The following is a 22,195-nucleotide window of genomic DNA, read 5'->3' on the forward strand; positions in this document are numbered from 1 at the left end:
GGTTTGGTCTACATCAAAAACAAAAATGAGTTGTCATGACTGATCAGATCGAGTATGGTTTGTAACGAAAACTAAATAAGACAACGACGTGACTGATTGTATAAGTGCCCAATTGAAGGAGAAACCCAGATTTCTCCGTTTCCCAAGTCCATATCTAGTTAGGAACATGCATAACTATCCTAAGCTTTTTCTTAATCTTATGCACAACAGAAAAAAAATATTTTTATAATTTGAAAGGATTCCAAAAGTGCGAATGAAAACCATACCTTAAATTCGAATGTTGCTAAATCAAATCCACACGGTGAAGATGAAGATAGAAATTGTAGAAGTCTCGTAAACCCAAAGTCTTTCACCCGATGACTCAAACCTTGATCTTGGCACACTTCTAGTGGAGAGGAAAAGAGGGTGGAGGCTATGGATCTTTATCTCTCTGGATGTAGGTCCTGTCCAATGTGTAACTATACACACTAGTGCACTCACCATGGGAAACCCATCCTTATAGCCAAAACTAGCCATCCCTCCAATTAGGAGGTGGTACACTACAACCTCTAATGGGTTGCCTAGACCCTTGAATCGGTTGTAAACAAGTCATCTATTTGAAAGGAACCCATGACTTAAATATTCTATGCAACTCCTAATACATGTAAGTCAAATACAATGCAAAAGATGTAGACAAGAATGCTCATAAAGTAAAATACATGGAGTAAGGATAAATAAAAGTTAAACTGGAACATCATTAAATAAATAATGAATTCCAAATTTATTACATCATGTTATGCTTTTAAGGGCTCTATCCTAACATGGTCTATGCTGAAAATGAAACTAAGTTGTCATGATTGATCAGACTAGGTGCAGTCTGTGATTAAACCAGACCAAACAACGACCTGACTGATCATATAGGTTTGCTTTACACCGAAAATGAAATGAAGTTTCCATGAAGGATCGAATTAGGTATGGTCTGTGATGAAAACCAAACTGGAAAATAATGTGACTAATCATACAGGTGCGTGCGGTCTACGCAAAAATGAAATTGAGTTGTCCTGATCGATCGGACCGGGTGCGGTCTGTGACAAAAACCAGGCAGAACAACGTCCTAATCGATCTTAGAGGTGAGATCTACTTTGAAAACGAAACTAAGCTTTCATGATCTATCGTACTGGGTGCAGTCTATGATCAAACCAGATAAGACAATGGCATGATCGATTATACATGTGCGGTCTACATCGAAAATGAAACTGAGTTGCCATGATCGATCAAACCAAATGCCATTTGTTACGAATACTAGATAAGACAATAATGTGATCGATCCTATAAGACAATGATGTGACCGATCGTAGAGGTACAGTCTACGCTGAAAATGAAACTGAGATTTCATGATCGATCAGACTGGGTGTGGTATGTGATTAAAACTAGACAGGACAATGATGTGACCAATCGTATAGGTGTGGTCTACGCCAAAAATGAAACTGAGCTATTGTGACCGATCGGATGATGTGCAGTTAGTTACGAAAACACGATAAGACAACAATGTGACCGATAGTATAGGTCTAGTTTATGCCGAAAACAAAATAGAGTTGTTGTGATTGATCAGATTAGGTATGGTCTATGATGAAAACTAAACAGGACAATGACGTGACTAATTGTACAAGTGTAGTCCATGCCAAAAACAAAATTGAGTTGTCATGATTGATTGGACTAGGTGCGGTCTATGATTAAAACAAAACAGGATAACGATGTAACTGATCATATAGGTATGCCCTATGTTGAAAGTGAATCTGAGGTTCTATGATTGATCAGACTGGGTACGGTCTGTGACAAAAATCAAACTGGAAAATGATGTGACTAATCATACAAGTGCACTCTATGTCGAAAATGAAATCGAGTTGTCTTGACCAATCAGACTAGGTGCAGTTTGTGACGAAAACTAGATAGGACAATGACCTAACCGATTATAGAGGTGTAAGCTTTTGTGATCAATCAAACTAGGTGCGGCCCATGATTAAAACCAGATAGGACAACGATGTGACCAACCGCATAGGTGCAGACTACGCCGAAAATTAAATTGAGTTGTCATGACTGATCGAACCATGTGCAATTTGTGACGAAAACCAAACAAGACCACGACATAACCAATCATAAAAGTGAGGTCTAGTCTAGAAATGAAACTGAGCTTTAGTGATCGATCAGACTAGGTGTAGTATGTGATTAAAACTAGACAGAAAAATGACGTGACCGATTGTCCAGGTATGGTCTATGTCGAAAATGAAATTGAACTGTCATGACAGATTAAACTGGGAGCGGTTTGTGACGAAAACCAAACAGGACAACGACCTAACCGATCGTAAAGGTGCTGTCTACATTGAAAATGAAACTGAGCATTCATGATTGATCGGACTGCGTGCGATTTGTGATTAAAACCAAATAGGACAATGATATAACTGATTGTACAGGTGCAGTCTACATCGAAAAAGAAATTGAGCTGTCATGACCAGTCAGATCGAGTGCGGTTTATGATGAAAAATAAGACAGGACAATGACATGACCAATCATATAGGTTTGGTATATGCTGAAACTGACACTCAATTGTTGGGACCTATCTTACCGGGTGCAGTCTATGATGAAACCAGATAAGATAGTGATGTGACCGATATTATAGGCGTGGTCTATGCCGAAAACGATACTCAACTATTATTATCTATCGGATTGTGTAATAAATTGGATGATAACTAGATAGGACAACTACATGACTGACTGTACAAATGTGGTTTACGTTGAAAACTAAATTAAGCTACTGTGATCGATCGAATTGAGTGCCATTTGTGATGAAAACCAAATAGGACAATGACGTTATCGACCATATAAGTATGACCTACGCCAAAAATGATACTGACCTGTCATGACTGATCAGATCGGGTGCTGACTGTGATGAAAAACAAATAGGACAACTACATAATTGATTGTATAGATGCAATCTATGCCAAAAATGAAACTGAGCGGCCATGACCGATCAAACCGAGTCTAGTCTGTGATGAAAAATTGACAAGGCAATGAAATGACCGATCATATAGATTTGGCCTATGTCGAAATCGAGACCCAACTGTCGGGACCTATCTGACCAGGTGTGGTCTTAGATGAAAACAAGACAGGGCAATGACATGATCGATCTTATGAGTGCGCTCTATGTCAAACACCTATATTTATTTGTTTATCTACTTGTTCTTGGCTCCAAAGCTCTCATTATTTCTTTAGTGCATTAAACCTCCACTTGCATATTCCTTAGTGCACTCTTATTATTCATCCTAGCATTTGAGATGTATTTTAACCCTTGTTGAGCTACGTTGAGGTATTTAAATTTGTTATTTGAGTGTTAGAAACTTCACGTGAGTAGAAACTTGAAGAGGTGTGTAAGAGTCTATTGGAACCAGAATCCAAGTGCAAATGTGTTAGAAGCTTGGTTGAAGCTTCAAATATAGTGGAACCCTCACTCGGTTAGGAGCTTAAGGAGAGTGGATGTAAGCAAGGGTTGTCGAACCACTATAAAATCTGAGTTTGCTCTCTTTAACCTTATCTCTTTATATTTTTAGGTGTTTTCCCTTTTAAGATTAACCTTTATTTTATCAATTGGTATCAAAGCTAGGCATCTTATTTAAGACTTAATCGTCTAAGAGGAAATGACTAATCCATAGCTCATCTCACATTGAAAGTTTTGCAACCAATAGACCTCCATTTTTTTACGGGAACCGATTATCCCTATTGGAAAACTAAACTGATTTGGTTTTTACAATCAACTGAATTAGACTTATGGGATGTCATTGAAGATGACCCAACTTTTCCTTCAAAACTAGTTAATGGAGTCATGGTTCTAAAACCCAATCAATAATGGGATAAGAATGATAGAAGGAATTTCTAATTAAATGATGAGGTCGTTTATACTATGTAATGTGATATGGATAGAAAGGAATATAATAGAATTTGTCAATGCAAACCACTAAAGAAATTTGGAGATTACTTGAAGTAACTCATGAAGGAACAAATCAAGCTAAAGAGTCAAAAATTAATTTACTTGTTCATCGTTATGAATTTTTTTTATGAAAGATAATAAAACTATTGTTGAGATGATTACCAAGTTCACCAACATTGTCAATAGTCTTGAAGCCTTGGGAAAGACCTACAAGGAACTAGAGAAGGTGATGAAGATCTTGAGGTCACTTCCATCAAAGTGGGATGCAAAGGTCATTGCAATTCAAGAAGCCAAACACTTAACCAAGCTACCTTTAGAGGAGCTCATAGGGTCATTGATGACATATGATATCAATTTGGCAAAGAAGCAACAAGAAGTGGAAGACAAAAAGAAGAATAGCATAGCTCTCAAAGTTACAACTAAGGAAGAAGAAGAAGTTGAAGAAGAAAAAGAAGGTGAAGAAGATGAAGACTTATCCCTCATCACAAGAAAGTTCAATAAGCTCATGAGGGGTGAAAAGTTTAGAGGAAGAAGGTTCACTTCTAGAAGAGACTCCTCTAAAAAGGAATTTTCATCCCATGGTGATAAGGAGAGAGGGAGGAAAAAAAGGACTTGGTGTGCTTCAAGTGCAAGAAATTGGTACACATTAAATATGATTGTGATTACTACTCAAAAAGTGCTATTTCATAGCTTGTAATTAACTCTTTTAAACACTTTTGAGTAGTAGTTATTGCCTTTTAACCCAATTAACATATTAAGGACCTTTGCAAGCACTTCTAATCAATTTGTGTTAAGTTTTGGTGTTTTGATAGCTTTTTGATCACCAAAGCAATTCGAGATTGAGGACAGTTATTTGGAATCCATGGCAAAGCAATGGAAAGCTCAGAAACATGAAGAACCAAAGCTTTGAAGTCCTTTGCCATAAGCAAATCCGGAATGCAAGGAGGGGAAGCAAAGAGAAATTTGCCATGAAGCATTCTTGATGTCAGTCATGTCAGCCACTTTTGGAGCACTTCCTGGAGTTCAATTTATGCATTCTATATTTCGTTTCGAAGCTCAGGAAGTCAAAAATCCAATGCTTCAAACGGTGTGCAATTCAGAGTTGAAATGAAGGAGTTACAGCCATTGGAAGCCAATCACTCCAAGTTGAAGGAAGAATTTTGCACGGCTGCGAAATCACCCTTTTGCTGCGAAATGATTTCGCAGCCATTTTGCACAGTGCTGTGGAATTCCTCCTGAAGTTTCCCGATATTTGCGACACGTTGGAAGCCAAACACTGGAAGCTGAAAGCCAACTTCGCAGCGCTGCGAAATCAGCCTTTTGCTGCGAAGTGATTTCGCAGCCCTTTTTGTGCGTCTGCGAAATCTCGCAGACCTCGTTTTCACCTGCGAATTGGTCCTTAGTGCTTCCCGATATTTGTGACCGACACATTGAGATATTTTTCTTCAGATTTTTGTTGTCTAAATCCCAAAATTCTCCTTGTAAGCCACCAATTATAGGATTCCTTAGCTATTAAGTTAGGAAAAAGAGTAAATATCCATGTAATAATTGTTATTGTAATTTTCATATAAATAGCTCTCGGGAGCCTGTTCTCGAGAGAGGGAACCTTTTGTAAAAGTTTAAAAGGAAGTAAAATACAGAGCCTTTGCTCTGCCTTACCTTCTCACTTTGATTGTATTTTTCATTTACTAGTTATGCACTCTCTGAGGAAGTTTCTTCAGAGAATGAGTAACTAAACCTTTAGTTCCTTGGAGCTAAGGTTGCCGGGAAAGGTTCCAAGTGCATGAATTAGTAGCTTTGTGGTTTCAGCCATGAATGAAGAGAAAGTGTGATCCTTTAGTGATTTCTATGTTTTTAGTTAACTTAAAACACCTTGGAGTCACTTGGGCCAACACTTGGTAAGGTAAGTGATCTCCGTCCATGGAGATGCACTAGTTTACCCCTTGCGAGCCTCTGGGAGGTGACTTGAAGGTAGGATTTTCTAGAATTGCCAACACTTGGTAAGCTTTTGGACTCTAAGAAGACATCCATTAGTTATCTCTTACGAGCTTGAGAAAGGAAGTCCAAGGTTAAAGATCACCTTGAATGGTAAATGCTAAGTGAGAGGCACGAACCATTGCAAGTTGCATCAGTGAGAGAGAATTAGAGCTTAAATCTAATTAAGGGATGCATCTGTACAACACTGATTAGAGAATTGACTATATGTTAATTCTCTAATGCGAGGAAATGAACCATCTAACCGGAGCTATGTTTTTGCATGAGGAACCTCCCCTGTGAACCTAAATCTCCAAGGAATGTTTGTCTTCATAAGTAATTTCCATTACTTGTTGTGCCATTAGTTTGAATCTAAACCTTTTACCAACCAAAGTTTGTGTTTTATTTCTTAAGCTAACCTTGAAATGAAAAAGCACCAATTCACTTTGAATTGGTATCATTTGTAATTTGAAAACCCTTCCCAGTGAACGATCCTAGAGCCACTATGCTATAGTAGCTTTTTCTTTGCTACCCTAGTATATGGTGTAATAGGTTATAAATTTTGTTGATTACTCCCTCAATCAAGGAGCACCAGCTGGACACGAATCAGCTGAGACACCAATTGGGCACGAATTAGATTGTCCTCTCTAAAAAAGTGAATCCAAGAGGAGAAAGAAGAAGGCAATAATAGCCAATTGGAGTGAAAGTGAAGATGAATCCTCATTCGAAGAAAATGAGAAAGAAGTGGCAAACGGGTGCTTCATGGAAATAAATGAACTTGATGAGGTAAACTCTAACATTAGCTATGAAGATATACATGCTGCTTTTGAACAATTGTATGAAGATTTTGAAAAAAAATGGTTTGAAAAATGCTTTTCTCAAAAAGAAAGTTCAACAACTTGAAAATGAACTTGGAGAAGTAAAAGAAAAATTTTCAAATGTTAAAGATTATAAAACTTATCTTGAAAAAGAGAATGAGATTTTAAGAAAGAAAAATGAATTGTTGACCTCCTTTCTTTCAATATTTTCTTATGGACAAAAATCTTTTGAAATGATCCTAGCTAGCCAAAAATGTATTTTTGATAAACAAGGGCTAAGATTCAAATCTTTAAAGAATCAAAAGTATTTTAAGAACTATTTTGTAAAGGAATCCACAAGTGCAAGTCCTTCCACTACTTGCAACTTTTGTGAAAGAGGAAGACACATTAGTAGCACATGCCCTTTAAGAAATGGTTCTCAAAAGAATTTAAATTCAAAATCTAAAAAGACTTGGGTTGAAAAATTCAAGGTCACTAACCGTCAAGGACCCAAAAAGATATGGGTACCTAAATAAACTTGAGTTATGTGTTGTAGGGTTCAAAGAAGGATAAGTAGTTCTTGGATAATGGATAGTCTAAAAACATGACCGTAGATGAATCCAAGTTTGCTTTTCTTAAAAGAAAAATGGAGGATATGTTAATTTTGGAGACAATGCAAAAGGAAAAATAATTGGTAAGGCAACATTGGTAATGACACATCCTCTCTCATTGAAAATGTTTTATTAGTAGATGGTTTAAAACATAATCTTTTAAGCATTAGTCAACTTTGTGACAAAGATTTTAAAGTGATTTTTGAAGCATCTCATCGCATTATCAAGGACATTCAAAATGGAAAAAGAAAACCATCTTTATGGGTCATAGATGTGAATGTATACTCTGTCAATATTTCAAAATATGATGGCCATGATAGATGTTTTTCAAGTATGCATGATCAAAGTTGGTTGTGGCATAAGAGGTTGGGACATGTTAACATGGACCTTATTTCCCAACTCAACAAAAATGAACTTGTTAGAGGCCTTCCCAAAATAAATTTTCAAAAAGGTAAAGTTTGTGAAGCTTGTCAAGTGGGAAAACAAATCAAAAACTCTTTTAAAACCAAAAAATTCATTTCCACAACTAGGCCACTTGAGTTATTACATATGGATTTCTTTGGTCCCTCTAGGACACCAAGTCTTGGAGGAAAGTCTTATGCTTATGTTATTGTGGATGACTTCTCTAGATACACATGGGTCTTGTTTTTAATTCAAAAGAATGAAACCTTTTATGAGTTTTCAAAGTTCTGCAATTACATGTATAAGAAGTGATGATGGGAGAGAATTTGAAAATTATTGCAATGAGCATGGAATTGACCATAATTTTTTGGCTCTTAGAACTCTTCAACAAAATGAGGTAGTTAAAAGGAAAAATAGAACCATTCAAGAGATGGTAATAACCATGTTAAAGGAAAACAATCTACCAAAATATTTTTGGGCCAAAGTGGTTAACACCTCTTCTTATGTTTTAAATAGAGTTTTATTAAGACCCATACTTAAGAAAACTCTCTATAAGCTTTAGAAAAACAAAAAACCCAACATTAGCTATTTCAAAGTCTTTGGATGCAAATGTTTTATATTAAACACCAAAGACAATTTTGGAAAATTTGATGCAAAATCAAATATTGGAATTTTCCTTAGTTACTCAACTTCAAGTAAAGCTTTTAGAGTTTTCAACAAGAGAATCATGGTTGTAGAGTCCATCCATGTTATTTTTATGAATCTAACAATTCTCTCCAAGAAAGAGAGTGTTGATGATGATTTAGGTTTGGAGACCTACATGGGAAGATTGCAAATTGAAGATAGAAGACAACAAGAAGAGATTGAACTGGATCCCAAGGAAGAAAGATCACAATTGGCACTACCCCCTCTTCAACAAGTGCAAGGTGAATTAAGCCAATACCTTCCTAAAGAATAAAAGTTTGTCATCAATCACCAACAAGATCAAATCATAGGCAATCCATCTAGTGGGGTAGAAGCTAGATCCTCTCTTATAAACATTTGCAATAATCTAGATTTTATCTCTCAAATTGAACCTAAAAATATAAATGATGCTTTAGATGATGAAAATTGGATGATTGTTATCCAAGAAGAGTTGAATCAATTTAAAAGAAGTGAAGTATGAGAATTAGTACCAAGACCTTCAAATCAAAGTGTTATTAGAATTAGATGGCTCTTTAGAAATAAAATGGATGAAAATGGCATAATTGTTAGAAACAAAGAAAGGTTAGTAGCCCAAGGTTTTAATCAAGAAGAAGAGATATATTATGAAGAAACCTTTGCCCCCATAGCTAGGTTGGAAGCCATTAGGATGCTACTTGCCTTTGCATGTTTTAAAGACTTTGTTTTATATCAAATGGATGTGAAAATAGCATTTTTAAATGGCTTTATAAATGAAGAGGTGTATGTTGAACAACCACCCGTATTTGAAAGTTTTAATTTTCCTAACCATGTTTTTAAACTTAAAAAGGCATTTAATGGTTTCAAACAAAGACCTAGAGCATGGTATGAAAGATTGATCAAATTTCTCTTAGAAAATGGTTTTTAAATGGGTAAAATTGACACAACTCTTTGTTGGGATTGAGCCCCAAAAAGCATGACATGATATAACAAAGTTAGACTTAACTATCCTCTTGTCATTCCCTTGGTAGATTGACATTGATTTGAGTATTTACTCCATCTCTCTTACATTGTACATGACTTGGTGCATTAGGAGTTTACATAGAAGATACAACTCATAGGTTCCCTATAAGTAGATGATTCGTATTTTCCCAGCTGGTGCCTTTGATTTTGGTCCCCTGATGGGAGTAATCAACAAAATTTATAACCTATATCACCATGCACTAGGATAGCATAAGCTAGTATAACATAGTGGCTCTAGGATCGTTCACTGGGAAGGGTTTTCAACTTACAACTGATACCAATTCAAAGTTGAATTGGTGCCTTTTCATTTCAAGGTTAGCTTCAAAAGAAAACATAAACTTTGGTTGAAAAAAGGTTTGGTTTCAAGCTAACTAAAAAGAAAGTAATGGGAATTAATTTATAAAGAAAAAGCGTCTCTTGGAGTTTTAGGATCACTGGGGTCAGGCTCCTCATGCAAAAACAGAGTTCCGGTCACTTTGGTTTTTTTCCTCGCATTGGAGAATTAACATATAGTTCATTCTCCAACCGGTGTTGTACAGATGCTTCCCTTTTATGAATTTCAGCATTAATTCCCTCTCACTAATGCATCTTGCAATGGCTCGTGCCTCTCACCTAGCATTTGCCATTCAAGGTGATCATTAACCTTGGATTACCCTTCTTAAGCTCGCAAGAGATAACTAATGGATGCCTCCCTAGAGTCCAAAAGCTTACCAAGTGTTGGCAATTCTAGAAAATCCTACCTTCAAGTCACCTCCCAAAAGCTCGCAAGAGGTAAACTAGTGCATCTCCATGGACGGAGATCACTTGCCTTACCAAGTGTTGGCTTAGGTGAATTGAAGGCGTTTTAAGTTAACTAAAAACATAGAAATCATAAACGGGTTACACTTTCTCTTCATTAACAACTGAAACAGCAAAACCACCAATTCTTGCATTCGGCCCTTTCCCCGACTACCTTAGCTCCAAGAAACAAAAGGCCTAGCCACCCATTCTCTGAAGAAACATCCTCAGAGCTTGTTTGGCTAGTAAATGAAAAATACAATCAAAGTGAGTAGGTAAAGCAGAGCAAAGCTCTGTATTTTACTTCATTTCAAACTATACAAAAAGTTGATTATCTGAGAACAAGCTCCCGAGATTTTTAAAAATGAAAATTACCAAACAATATATAAGAGGTTATTCACCCTTTTGTTCTTGCTTAACAACTAAGGAATCCTATAATTGGTGGATTACAAGGAGAGAATTGGGATTTAGACATCAAATATCTGAAGCAAAATATCAAAAAATGTTGGTTGCAAATATCTGGAAGCACTCAAGAGAATTTCGTAGGCGCACAAAATGGCTGCGAAATTTCGCAGACGAACAAGATGGTTGCGAAATCATTTCGCAGCCAAAGGCCGATTTCGCAACCAAAGGCTGATTTCGCAGCCCTGCGAAATTGGCCTTCAGCTTGGAGTGATCAGCTTCCAATGGCTCTAACTTCTTCATTTCAAGTCCGATTCATGAACCGTTTAAAGCGTTGGATTTCTAACTTCCTGATGTTCGAAACGACATATAGCATGTATAAATTGGACTTCAGAAAGTACTCCAAAAGTGGCTGAAATGACTATCATCAAGAATGCTTCATGGCAGATTTTCTCTTTACTTCCCCTCCTTGCATTCCGGATTTTGCTTATGGCAAAGGACTTTAAAGCTTCAAAGCTTTGGTTCTTCATGTTTCTGAGCTTTCCATTGCTTTGCCATGGATTCCAAATAACTCTCCTCAATCTTGGATTGCTTTGGTGATCAAATTACTAACAAAAACACCAAAACTTACACAAAGTGATTAGAAGTGATTTCAAAGGTCCTTAATATGTTAATTGGGTTAAAAGGTAATAACTACTACTCAAAAGTGTTTAAAAGAGTTAATTACAAGCTATCAAATAGCCCTTTTTGAGTAGTAATCACTCCCCCCAACCGACATATTGCTAGTCCCTTAGCAATGAAGGAGAGAAAAATAAAAATAAAAAGTACTATAATTTAAAACATCATGCTGATCACTTCAAAAAATTTTAAGTGGCATGATGATCAAACTCTCACATGGGACATTAAAGATATAAAACTGAAATTTCAGCAAGAGTTATCAAATACTTTACCTAATCATAATTCATAAAGAGAAGGTATTATGCAAATTGAAGCTTTAAAATCATTTCCACTTCCAAAGGACCCAAACTTACTCTTCCACAAAAACTAAGTGTTACTTGATAGCTTCTGAATATAGTATGTTAAACTAATCTCTCCCCCCAACCTAGTTTTTTTTCAACACTTAGTAAACTGACCAAATTCAATAGGCTAAGAACGCACCCTTTATTTTACAATTCTTTTCACTGTAGGAGTACAAGGCTTAAGGGTATTCTTTCCTAAATTGTCCATGTAATGGGGGTCCATCAATGACTCCCAACCAATTAAGGTTTAGGGCATCAAGCTTTAAGGATCTTTCGACCACTAACTCCTCGGATTTTACCTCGGACTTTTGAGAATGAATTTTAATACCCAAGCACCTACAGTATGTTAAACTCCACCTATTCACACTTGTAACGAGCATTGAGGTTGGTGACTCCCAACCAATTAAGGCTTAGGGCACCAGGTTTTAAAGATTTTCACCATATACCCCTCAGACCTTGCTCGGGTTTCAAGGCAAGCAAACATTTTTCTTTCTTTCTCTTTTTTTTTCCAAAGGCTCATTGGCCTTTTATAAGGTGTCCCAACACTATAAAATGAGGTCAAAGGTACCAAGTCTAAATTTTCCTAAGTCAAGAGGGAAATAGTTTCTCATCTTATAATCGGAACCTATTATGCACAGTGTGTGAATAGCTTAAAGTGGAAGAAGTACGGTTGAATTCAATAGAAGTTTCAACAATTCATCAACTTTAGTAAGCATAAAACAAACTCTAAGTCAAGTAAAAACAAAGATTTGATTTCTCTTATTTTAATTTGCGAATTTTTCCTTAATAACCATGGAGAAAAATTTTAAAATTAAACAAAAATAAACTAAATTACCAAAATACTTAGTATTAACAATAAAAAAAAAACTTCCTTCCTCAACTGTCCCCTTAACCAAGCTGAGCATTGTCCTCAATGTGGTATGAGCGATTGAAATTACAGGGAGGAAGTGGTGCCTCCTGGGTGATATGAAGTTCGAGTAGATTAGGAGAAACCACATGTTTCAAAAACAATAACGGATATGAGTAGAGGAATAAAAATAAAATAATACCAAGAGTACGCAAAAATGATAGATTTGTATTACTTCATGAAAGTACACTATAGAGGAAAACAAGTAATACAACTAATCCCAATCATATCAAAAATATGGGATTACAAATGCTACTATAATACGAAAATACATAAAGAAAATACATAAAGTAAACTATGGAAATGATCAGACGGATGGAGGATGATGATGTGAAGATAATGGCTCAGGTGGATGTCTCTGTGTCTCCTACAGTAGGTTCTGTGGGCTCTAAGGGGGCAGGCATCTGGTGCTCAGGAGCTGATGGAATACCCAGATGGTGCTGAATCTGCCTCAGGATGGCAGTATGCTGAGTCTGAGTGGCAATAATCTGCTCTTGATGAGCACGAAGAGCTGTCATCTCCTGAGTAAGGATGCTCTAAGAAGTGGTCAATGCCTGCAAAGTGTGACATAGAGCTCTGTACTCGGAAATGGATATGGTAGTCCTAGGCTCAAATGAAGAAGAGGGCTCTGATGTAGCTGGAATAACAGGGGGAAGCCGTGGTGTGGCAGGAGAAGCAAAGGGTGCAACCTCAGGTATAGGCTCTGTAGAGGGCACTATAGGGGCAGGTGCTCTCGTGTCAGTTGGTGTCTCTATGGGCTGTGGCTCCTCTGGCTGCTCTGGATGTGGAATCTCTGGATGCTCTACTCCTGCTGGGGCTCCTGGCTCTGCACTATAGGCCGTCATACTCGTCCATTTGTCGAGAGTGAATATCTCTCGGCAAATGCGTTTGCGCTCAAGTTGAGGCCCAGATGGATACCCCAAGTGCTCTAGAATCTGACATAACAATCTGGGGAAAAGAAGTGGAATAGCATCTGCTCTGAGCAACTTCTTTTTATCGACCTTCTCTTCAAAGTACAGAAGAGCGGCCATAATGAGATGATGAGGGCCAAAGAAGAATCCCTCAGATATCCTGAACAATGCCTCTAGCAAAACTCCTCTCTTCTATACCCAGTGCTGAAGTGGAAAGATGTTATGGCGCAGGAGTGCATCTATGAAAAACATGCTAGGAGGGAGCTCCTTCCTCAACAGATACTGGCGTGTGGATGCCCCTCTGGACAGAATACGAACTATGTCGCTCTGGGAAGAGTGAGTCCAGACTCGATAATCCTCTGGATTGGTTGGCTCGTAGGGAATACGCAATGCCTCTACTATATGTCTGGCTCCCAGAATACCATGACGTCCGTCTATGGTGAAGTGGATGACAGTAGGATCTAGGACATGGTGTGTGGTCATGGATTGATAAAAATCCATTGCTGCACGGGGATAGAAAAAATCCCTGAGAGTCAGCAAATGCTCCATATGATACCTCTGGAGCAGATAGAAGGAGTCCCTGAGCTCGGGCTGAAGTCTGAAAGTGGCTTCGTCAAAACAGAGCTCGGAGTGGAATGGCCTAGCCCTATAGTCCAAATTACCCTCAATGGGCGGCTGAGTGAGCATGGGACGCCTGATAAGTACCTCAGGAGTCATGCCGGAGAGAATCTGAGAATCTGTAGGCGGTGGCTGAGACGGCTAAGGCTTTGAGGATGGCTCTTCTGGCTCTGATAAGTCAATTAGCGCTGGTTTAGATACCTTGGCTTTTTTCTTGGGGGGATGGCTACTTGCCCTTGTCTGATAGCGCCTCACCGGAGGACTCATCGGTGCGTCCTCAACTGGAGGTGGGACGCGCAGTGGTCGCGGAGGCTCGGATGTGGAGCCTTGAACAGGGGTCTTTGGTGCAGCTCTCTTGCTCCTTGACGGAGACGAGGACTTAGCTCCTCGTGTTCTTGCCATGGCGGACCGGAGGAGATGGGCGGAGGTGCACGTGGCTTAGGTTCAGATGGGAGGAGAAGATGGAAGGTTGCTCTGGTTTGGCTCTTCTCTGGCACTTGTGTGGAGTTCAAATGACCGGTTTTTTTAGAAATATGGAATTTATACCGTTAAAAATTGGATGCCAAGGGTCGCTTTAATTTTCGCAGAGGAGGGCGGATTTCGCAACGGAGGGGCATTTTCGTAGAGGAGGCCCCTTTTCGCAGCCGATTTCGCAGCTGCGAAATAGGGCTACTATGCTGCGAAATGGCACTCGTGTGACAAAGGGGTGTTTCGCAGCTGCGAAACACCCTGCGAAATGGGGCTATAGCTGCGAAAATTGGAGATTTCACGCTTTGGGGATTTTGCAGCCATTTCGCAGCACAGTAGCCCTATTTCGCAGCTGCGAAATGGCACTCGTGTGCCAAGAGAGGGTTTCGCAGCTGCGAAAATTTTCGCAGAGGGGTGTGTTAGGCTACGAAATTATTTCGCAATGGAGGGCTATTTTCGCAGCCAACCCTTGATTTCGCAGCGGGCACCTTAGGGCTGCGAAATCATTTCGTAGCAGATGGCCATCTTCACAAGGGCCTATTTTGGGCTGCGAAATTTCGCAAACCACTGAAATTTCTTAGGTCTGAGCTCCTTTTGGCTCCCTGAGACCTTCCTTCATTTTCTTTGCAATTCCTCCTACAAAATATCATTCAAAAAGATGAAGTTACATATAATTAACAAAACTTTAGACCAAAATAAAATCAAAGGAATTAATAAAACTTTTAAATTAATAAACTTAAACAAAAATATGGACTTTGGTGAAACCAAGCCCATCTAACCCTTTTCTCATTAGGCTTTCTATGGCTCAAAGAGGTTGATTTCCTCCTTCTTTTGCTTGAATGGCTCAATGAATGGCTTGAGACGATGACCATTGACCTTGAAAGTGTCAATACTGTTGGAATTCAGTAATTCCACCACTCCACTGGGATGCACTTGGTGAATAATGAAAGGACCTATCCACCTTGACTTGAGCTTCCCAGGAAAGATATGGAGCCTTGAATCATAGAGTAAGACTCTTTGTCCTTTCCAGAATTCTTTGTTAGAGATTAATTGATCATGCCACCTCTTCATCCTCTGTTTTGCAACTTTGGAATTGATGTATGCATCATTTCTTAATTCCTCCATCTCATTAAGGTCTAAGCACCTCTTTGCTCTGGCTCTAATCAAATCCATGTTTAATTTCTTGATTGCCCACCAAGCCTTATATTCAACTTCCATAGGGAGATGGCATGCTTTGCCATAAACAAGGCGATATGGAGACATGCCAAGAATAGTCTTGTAATTTGTTCTATATGCCCATAATGAATCATGAAGCTTAATAGACCAATCTCTTCTGCTCGTGATCACCACCTTCATCAATATATTCTTGATTTCCCTGTTTGCTAGCTCAACTTGCCCGGAAGTCTGAGGGTGATAAGGTGTAGCTACCTTATGCTTCACTCCATACTTGGCTAATAGGGTTTCAAAAGGTCTGTTGCAAAAATGAGTACCCCCATCACTGATTATGGCTTTGGGCACCCCAAATCTTGAAAATATGTTCTCTTTAAGAAACTTGAGAACCACCTTGTGATCATTGTGCTTACAGGGGATTGCCTCGACCCATTTAGAAACATAATCCACCCCCACCAAGATATAAGAGTTACCAAAAGACATTGGGAAAGGTCCCATGAAGTCAATGCCCCAAACATCAAAGAGATCAACTATTAGAATGGGGTTCATAGGCATTTGATTCTTTCTTGTTAGCTTCCCAAGCCTTTGGCATCTATCACAGCTCCTACACATGATGTGGGAATCTTTGAAAAGTGACGGCCAAGTAAACCCTGATTGCAACACGTTCATGGCTGTTTTCTAAGAGGCAAAGTGGCCTCCACATGCACTCTCATGGCAATGGCTGAGGATTCCTTATTGCTCTTCTTCAGGGACACACTTCCTTATTATTTGATCTGCACAATACTTGAAAAGGAAAGGTTCTTCCCAATAATAAGCATGAATTTTTGCAAAGAAGTGCTTCCTGTCTTGTGCTTTCCACTCACTTGGAACTTCACCAGTAACTAGATAGTTAGCAATACGAGCATACCAAGGAGTTTTTGTTAGCAACATAAGTGACTCCTCAGGAAAATCATCATTAATAGGTGGGACATGGGAATTGTGTGCTATAACTAACCTTGAAAGGTGGTCAGCTACCACATTCTCCACTCATTTCTTATCTTTGATTTGAAGATCGAACTCTTGTAATAAGAGAATCCATCTAATCAACCTTGCTTTTGCATCTTGTTTTGTCAATAAATACTTCAAGACTAAATGGTCAGTGAAAACAATGATGAACGACCCTACCAGATAAGGACGAAACTTGTCTAAGGCAAACACTACAGCTAACAATTCTTTATCTGTAGTTGTGTAGTTCCTTTGAGCTTCGTTCAATATCTTGCTTGCATAGTAGATCACATAGGGCTTTCCATCTTCTCTTTGACCAAGCACAACTCCTATAGCAAAGTCACTGGCATCACACATTACTTCAAAGGGTAATTGCCAGTTAGGAGCCCTCACTATTGGAGTGGTTGTCAAAAATTGCTTCAATTGATCAAAACTCTTCTGACACCTTTCATCCCATATAAACTTAGCATCCTTAGCCAAAAGTTCGCAAAGAGGTTTTGAAAGATTAGAGAAATCTTTTATAAATCTCCTATAGAACCCTGCATGGCCAAAGAATTGCCTTACTCCTTTTATAGTTGTTGGGGGCGGCAATTTGACAATAAGTTCCACCTTTGCTTTATCACCTTCAATGTCTTTCTCGGAGATGATATGGCCAAGGACAATTCCTTGATGTACCATAAAATGGCATTTCTCCCAGTTGAGCACCAAGTCCTTCTCAATGCATCTTTTAAGAACAGCTTCCAAGTTGACTAAGCATTCTTCAAATGTACCTCCATATGGTGATGTCGTCCATGAAAACCTCCATAATTCGCTCCACCATATCACTAAAGATACTTAGCATACATCTTTGGAATATTGCAGGTGCATTGCATAAACCAAAAGGCATTCTTCTGTAGGCATATGTTCTAAATGGACATGTAAAAGTAGTCTTCTCCTGATCTTCAACATCAATTTCAATTTGAAAATATCTGGAGTACCCGTCCAAGAAACAATAGAAAGGATGGCCAGAGACTCTCTCCAAGACTTGATCAATAAAAGGCAATGGAAAATGATTTTTCCTTATCACAGCATTCAATCTTCTATAATCAATACACACCCTCCAACTTGAAGTGAGACGTGTAGTGATTTCTTCTCCTTTTTCATTTTGAACCACAGTAATTCCTGACTTCTTTGGTACCACTTGAGTAGGACTCACCCAAGGGCTGTCAGATATTGGGTAGATAATACCTGCTTGAAGTAGCTTCAGCACTTCAACTCGCACCACCTCTTGCAAATGAGGATTCAATCTTCTTTGAGGTTGACGAATTGGTTTAGCTTCTTCCTCCATGTATATATGATGTGTACAAACCAAAGGACTAATGCCTTTCAAGTCAGATATTTGCCATCCTATTGCTTTCTTACACCTCATGAGAACTTCAAGTAGACACTTCTCCTGGGGACTAGTATGAGATGAAGATATAACAACAGGGCATTGTTGATTCTTTTCCAGGTATGTGTATTTCAACTCCATGGGTAGAGGCTTCAAATTGAGCTTTGGGGTCTCTTCTTTATCAGCTTTTTGTGCCTCCTCTTTATTGAACAAAGGTAGAATCTCTTCTCTCCTCCTCCAACCTTGTAGAGTGGCAAGCACATCAGAGGGTTCATGCAATCCTTCTTCAAGATCCCCAAGACTTTCATTCAACTTATCTTGCATATTCTGATTACAGTGCTCCTCCACTAGAGTGTCAATAATGCATACCTCTTCTGGACCTTCTTCTTCTTCCGGAGTGATTTGCTTTTTAGACATATAAAAGATATTGAGCTCAAGTGTCATGTTGCCAAAAGTAAGTTGCATAAGTCCATTCCTACAATTTATGATTGCATTTGAGGTAGCAAGGAATGGCCTTCTAAGGATGATAGGAACAAAATTTGCTTCCTTGACAATGGGGTCCGTATCAAGAACAACAAAATCTACTGGATAGTAGAAATTATCAACTTGAACTAAAACATCTTCAATTACCCCCCTTGGAATTTTCACTGATCTATCTGCTAAAGATAGAGTGATTGATGTTGGCTTTAATTCACCAAGTCCCAATTGCTTGTAGACAGAGTATGGTAGCAAATTCACACTTGCTCCCAAGTCTAACAAGCTTTCTCCACTACCTTTCCCCCTATCATGACTGAAATGGTAGGACATCCCGGATCTTTGTACTTCAAAGGAGACTTGCATTGTATGATAGCACTTACTTGCTCAGTCAAGAAGGCTTTCTTGTTCACATTCAACCCTCTTTTGATAGTACATAAATCCTTTAGGAATTTTGCATATGTTGGAACTTGTTTAATCATATCCAGCAATGGAATATTGACTTTCACTTGTCTCAATACTTCAAGAATCTCTGATGCATTTCTGATCCCCTTTTTCCCATGCAAAGCTTGAGGAAAAGGAGGAGAGGTGTGCTTTTTCAACATTTCTTCTTTAATAAGCATTTTCTCCAGATTTGCATTCAGTATTGAATCATGGTCCTCTTTCCTTTCACTGATATCTTTCTTCTTTCCTTTAATTTCCTCCCTCTTCTTTGTCTCTTCTTCTTCTTTTTCTTCCACATGTGGCTTGGGTGTTGGTAACTCAACCTTTTTACCACTCCTTAGAGTGATCAGAGCTTTAACATCTCTCACCTGTGAAGATTCTCCTTCATGAGTTTCCACTTCATGGATACCCTTGGGGTTTTGGTGAGGTTGAGAAGGAAATCTACCCTTCTCTTGCACTGTGTTCAAGTTAGTGAGCCTTGAGATTGAGTACTGGAGATTATCTATCTTTTGAGATAAGTCATTTTGCATCCCATCCATCCTTTTATTCAATGTATTCTCTACACTGTCAATTCTTTGACTGAGTTGAGCATTGATGGCTTTTTGGTCTCCAACAAAATCTCCCACAACCTTGCTTAGATTCACTATTGCTTGTTCAAGGCTTGAAGCTTGTTGAGATGGTTGAGCCAGCTGTTGGTACTGAGGTGCTCTTGGCTTCCATGAGAAATTTGGATGATTCCTCCAACTTGAGTTGTAGGTGTTTCCATACGGAGCATTGGTATTGGGCCTGACTTGTCCAATAACATTTGCTTGATCTCCAAACATCTCCTTTACAGCTGGAATTGTAGGGCACTCCTCCACCAAGTGTTCATAAGATTGACAAATAAGACACGGCTACTGTATTTGCACTGGTGTTTCAGCAACAGCTTGCACTTCATGCATCTTTTTCAGTTCTAACTCCTCCAATCTTCTTGTCATAGCTGCAAACTTTGCTTTCATATCAACATCTTCATTTAAAGTGTACATCCCAGCCTTAGCATTAAAAGCATTCGGTTGAGATTTCATCTTTCCCACTTCTCCTTTGTTTGGTTCATCCCATCCTCTTGAAACTTCAGCCACATAACTCAAGAAATCCATAGCTTCCTCCGGATTCTTACTCATAAAATCTCCTCCACACATTGTCTCAAGGAGTTGCTTCATTAAGGAAGACATCCCATCATAGAAATAGCTCACCAATAGCCATGTATCAAAACCATGGTGAGGACAAGCATTAATGGCTTCCATGTACCTTTCCCAACATTCATAGAATTTCTCATTCTCTTTAGCTGAGAAGTTTGAAATTTGCCTTTTCAAGCCATTTGTTCTGTGAGTAGGAAAAAACTTCTTGAGGAATTCAGCTTGTAAATCAGTCCAAGTATGAATACTCCTTGGCCTTAAAGAATTAAGCCAAATCTTGGCCTTATCCTTTAAAGTGAAAGGAAATAACTTAAGCATCATCAAGTCGATTGAAGCTCCTCCTTCTTGGAATGTATTACAAACTTCTTCAAATTCCTTGATATGTGCATAGGGATTCTCACTTTCCATCCCATGGAAAGTTGGTAGAAGTGGAACAATATGCGGTCTAATCACTAGCTGCTCTGTAGGGGGCACTATACATGATGGTGCACTCATACGAGGTGGATGCATGCGGTCCCTCATTGATCTGAAAGCATTGGGATTGCCCTGATGACCATGGTGACTATGCTGATCTTCAGGCGTAGCTTCCATGATTTTCAAACTGAATTCCAATTCCTTGTTATGAGGTGTATCACATTTAACAAGCCTTCCTCCACTATCTCGTATCCAATTTGGCATACACAACTAGTGTCAACTGTAACTAAAACAAAAACAAAAGAAAAATAAAAGCAAACAGGACTACAACAAGATTAAAATGAACTAAAACTTAAATAAAAGATATGTTAAAGTATGAACAAGTAAAAGAAAAGAGTGAAAGAGTGAGTAAAATGAAAGAAAAATTACCAAACTTGTGATGAAAATCACAAGTACTCTGAAATTATATCACTGTGAAGTTAGCACCTTCCCCGGAAACGGCGCCGTTTGATTCGTATTTTCCCAGCTGGTGTACCTTGATTTTGGTCCCCTGATGGGAGTAATCAACAAAATTTATAACCTATATCACCATGCACTAGGATAGCATAAGCTAGTATAGCATAGTGGCTCTAGGATCGTTCACTGGGAAGGGTTTTCAACTTACAACTGATACCAATTCAAAGTTTAATTGGTGCCTTTTCATTTCAAGGTTAGCTTCAAAAGAAAACATAAACTTTGGTTGAAAAAAGGTTTGGTTTCAAGCTAACTAAAAAGAAAGTAATGGGAATTACTTTATAAAGAAAAAGCGTCTCTTGGAGTTTTAGGATCACTGGGGTCAGGCTCCTCATGCAAAAACAGAGTTCCAGTTACTTTGGTTCTTTTCCTCGCATTGGAGAATTAACATATAGTTCATTCTCCAACCGGTGTTGTACAGATGCTTCCCTTTTATGAATTTCAGCACTAATTCCCTCTCACTGATGCATATTGCAATGGCTCGTGCCTCTCACCTAGCATTTGCCATTCAAGGTGATCATTAACCTTGGATTACCCTTCTCAAGCTCGCAAGAGATAACTAATGGATGCCTCCTTAGAGTCCAAAAGCTTACCAAGTGTTGGCAATTCTTGAAAATCCTAGCTTCAGGTCACCTCCCAAAAGCTCGCAAGAGGTAAACTAGTGCATCTCCATGGACGGAGATCACTTGCCTTACCAAGTGTTGGCTCAGGTGAATTGAAGGCGTTTTAAGTTAACTAAAAACATAGAAATCATAAACGGGTTACACTTTCTCTTCATTAACAACTGAAACAGTAAAACTACCAATTCTTGCATTCGGCCCTTTCCCCGGCTACCTTAGCTCCAAGAAACAAAAAGCCTAGCCACCCATTCTCTGAAGAAACATCCTCAGAGCTTGTTTGGCTAGTAAATGAAAAATACAATCAAAGTGAGTAGGTAAGGCAGAGCAAAGCTCTGTATTTTACTTCCTTTCAAACTATACAAAAAGTTGATTCTCTGAGAACAAGCTCCCGAGATTTTTAAAAATGAAAATTACCAAACAATATATAAGAGGTCATTCACCCTTTTGTTCTTGCTTAACAACTAAGGAATCCTATAATTGGTGGATTACAAGGAGAGAATTG

This window comes from Vitis vinifera, chromosome 11 (genome assembly GCF_030704535.1).
Source record: "Vitis vinifera cultivar Pinot Noir 40024 chromosome 11, ASM3070453v1".
Lineage (NCBI taxonomy): Eukaryota > Viridiplantae > Streptophyta > Magnoliopsida > Vitales > Vitaceae > Vitis > Vitis vinifera.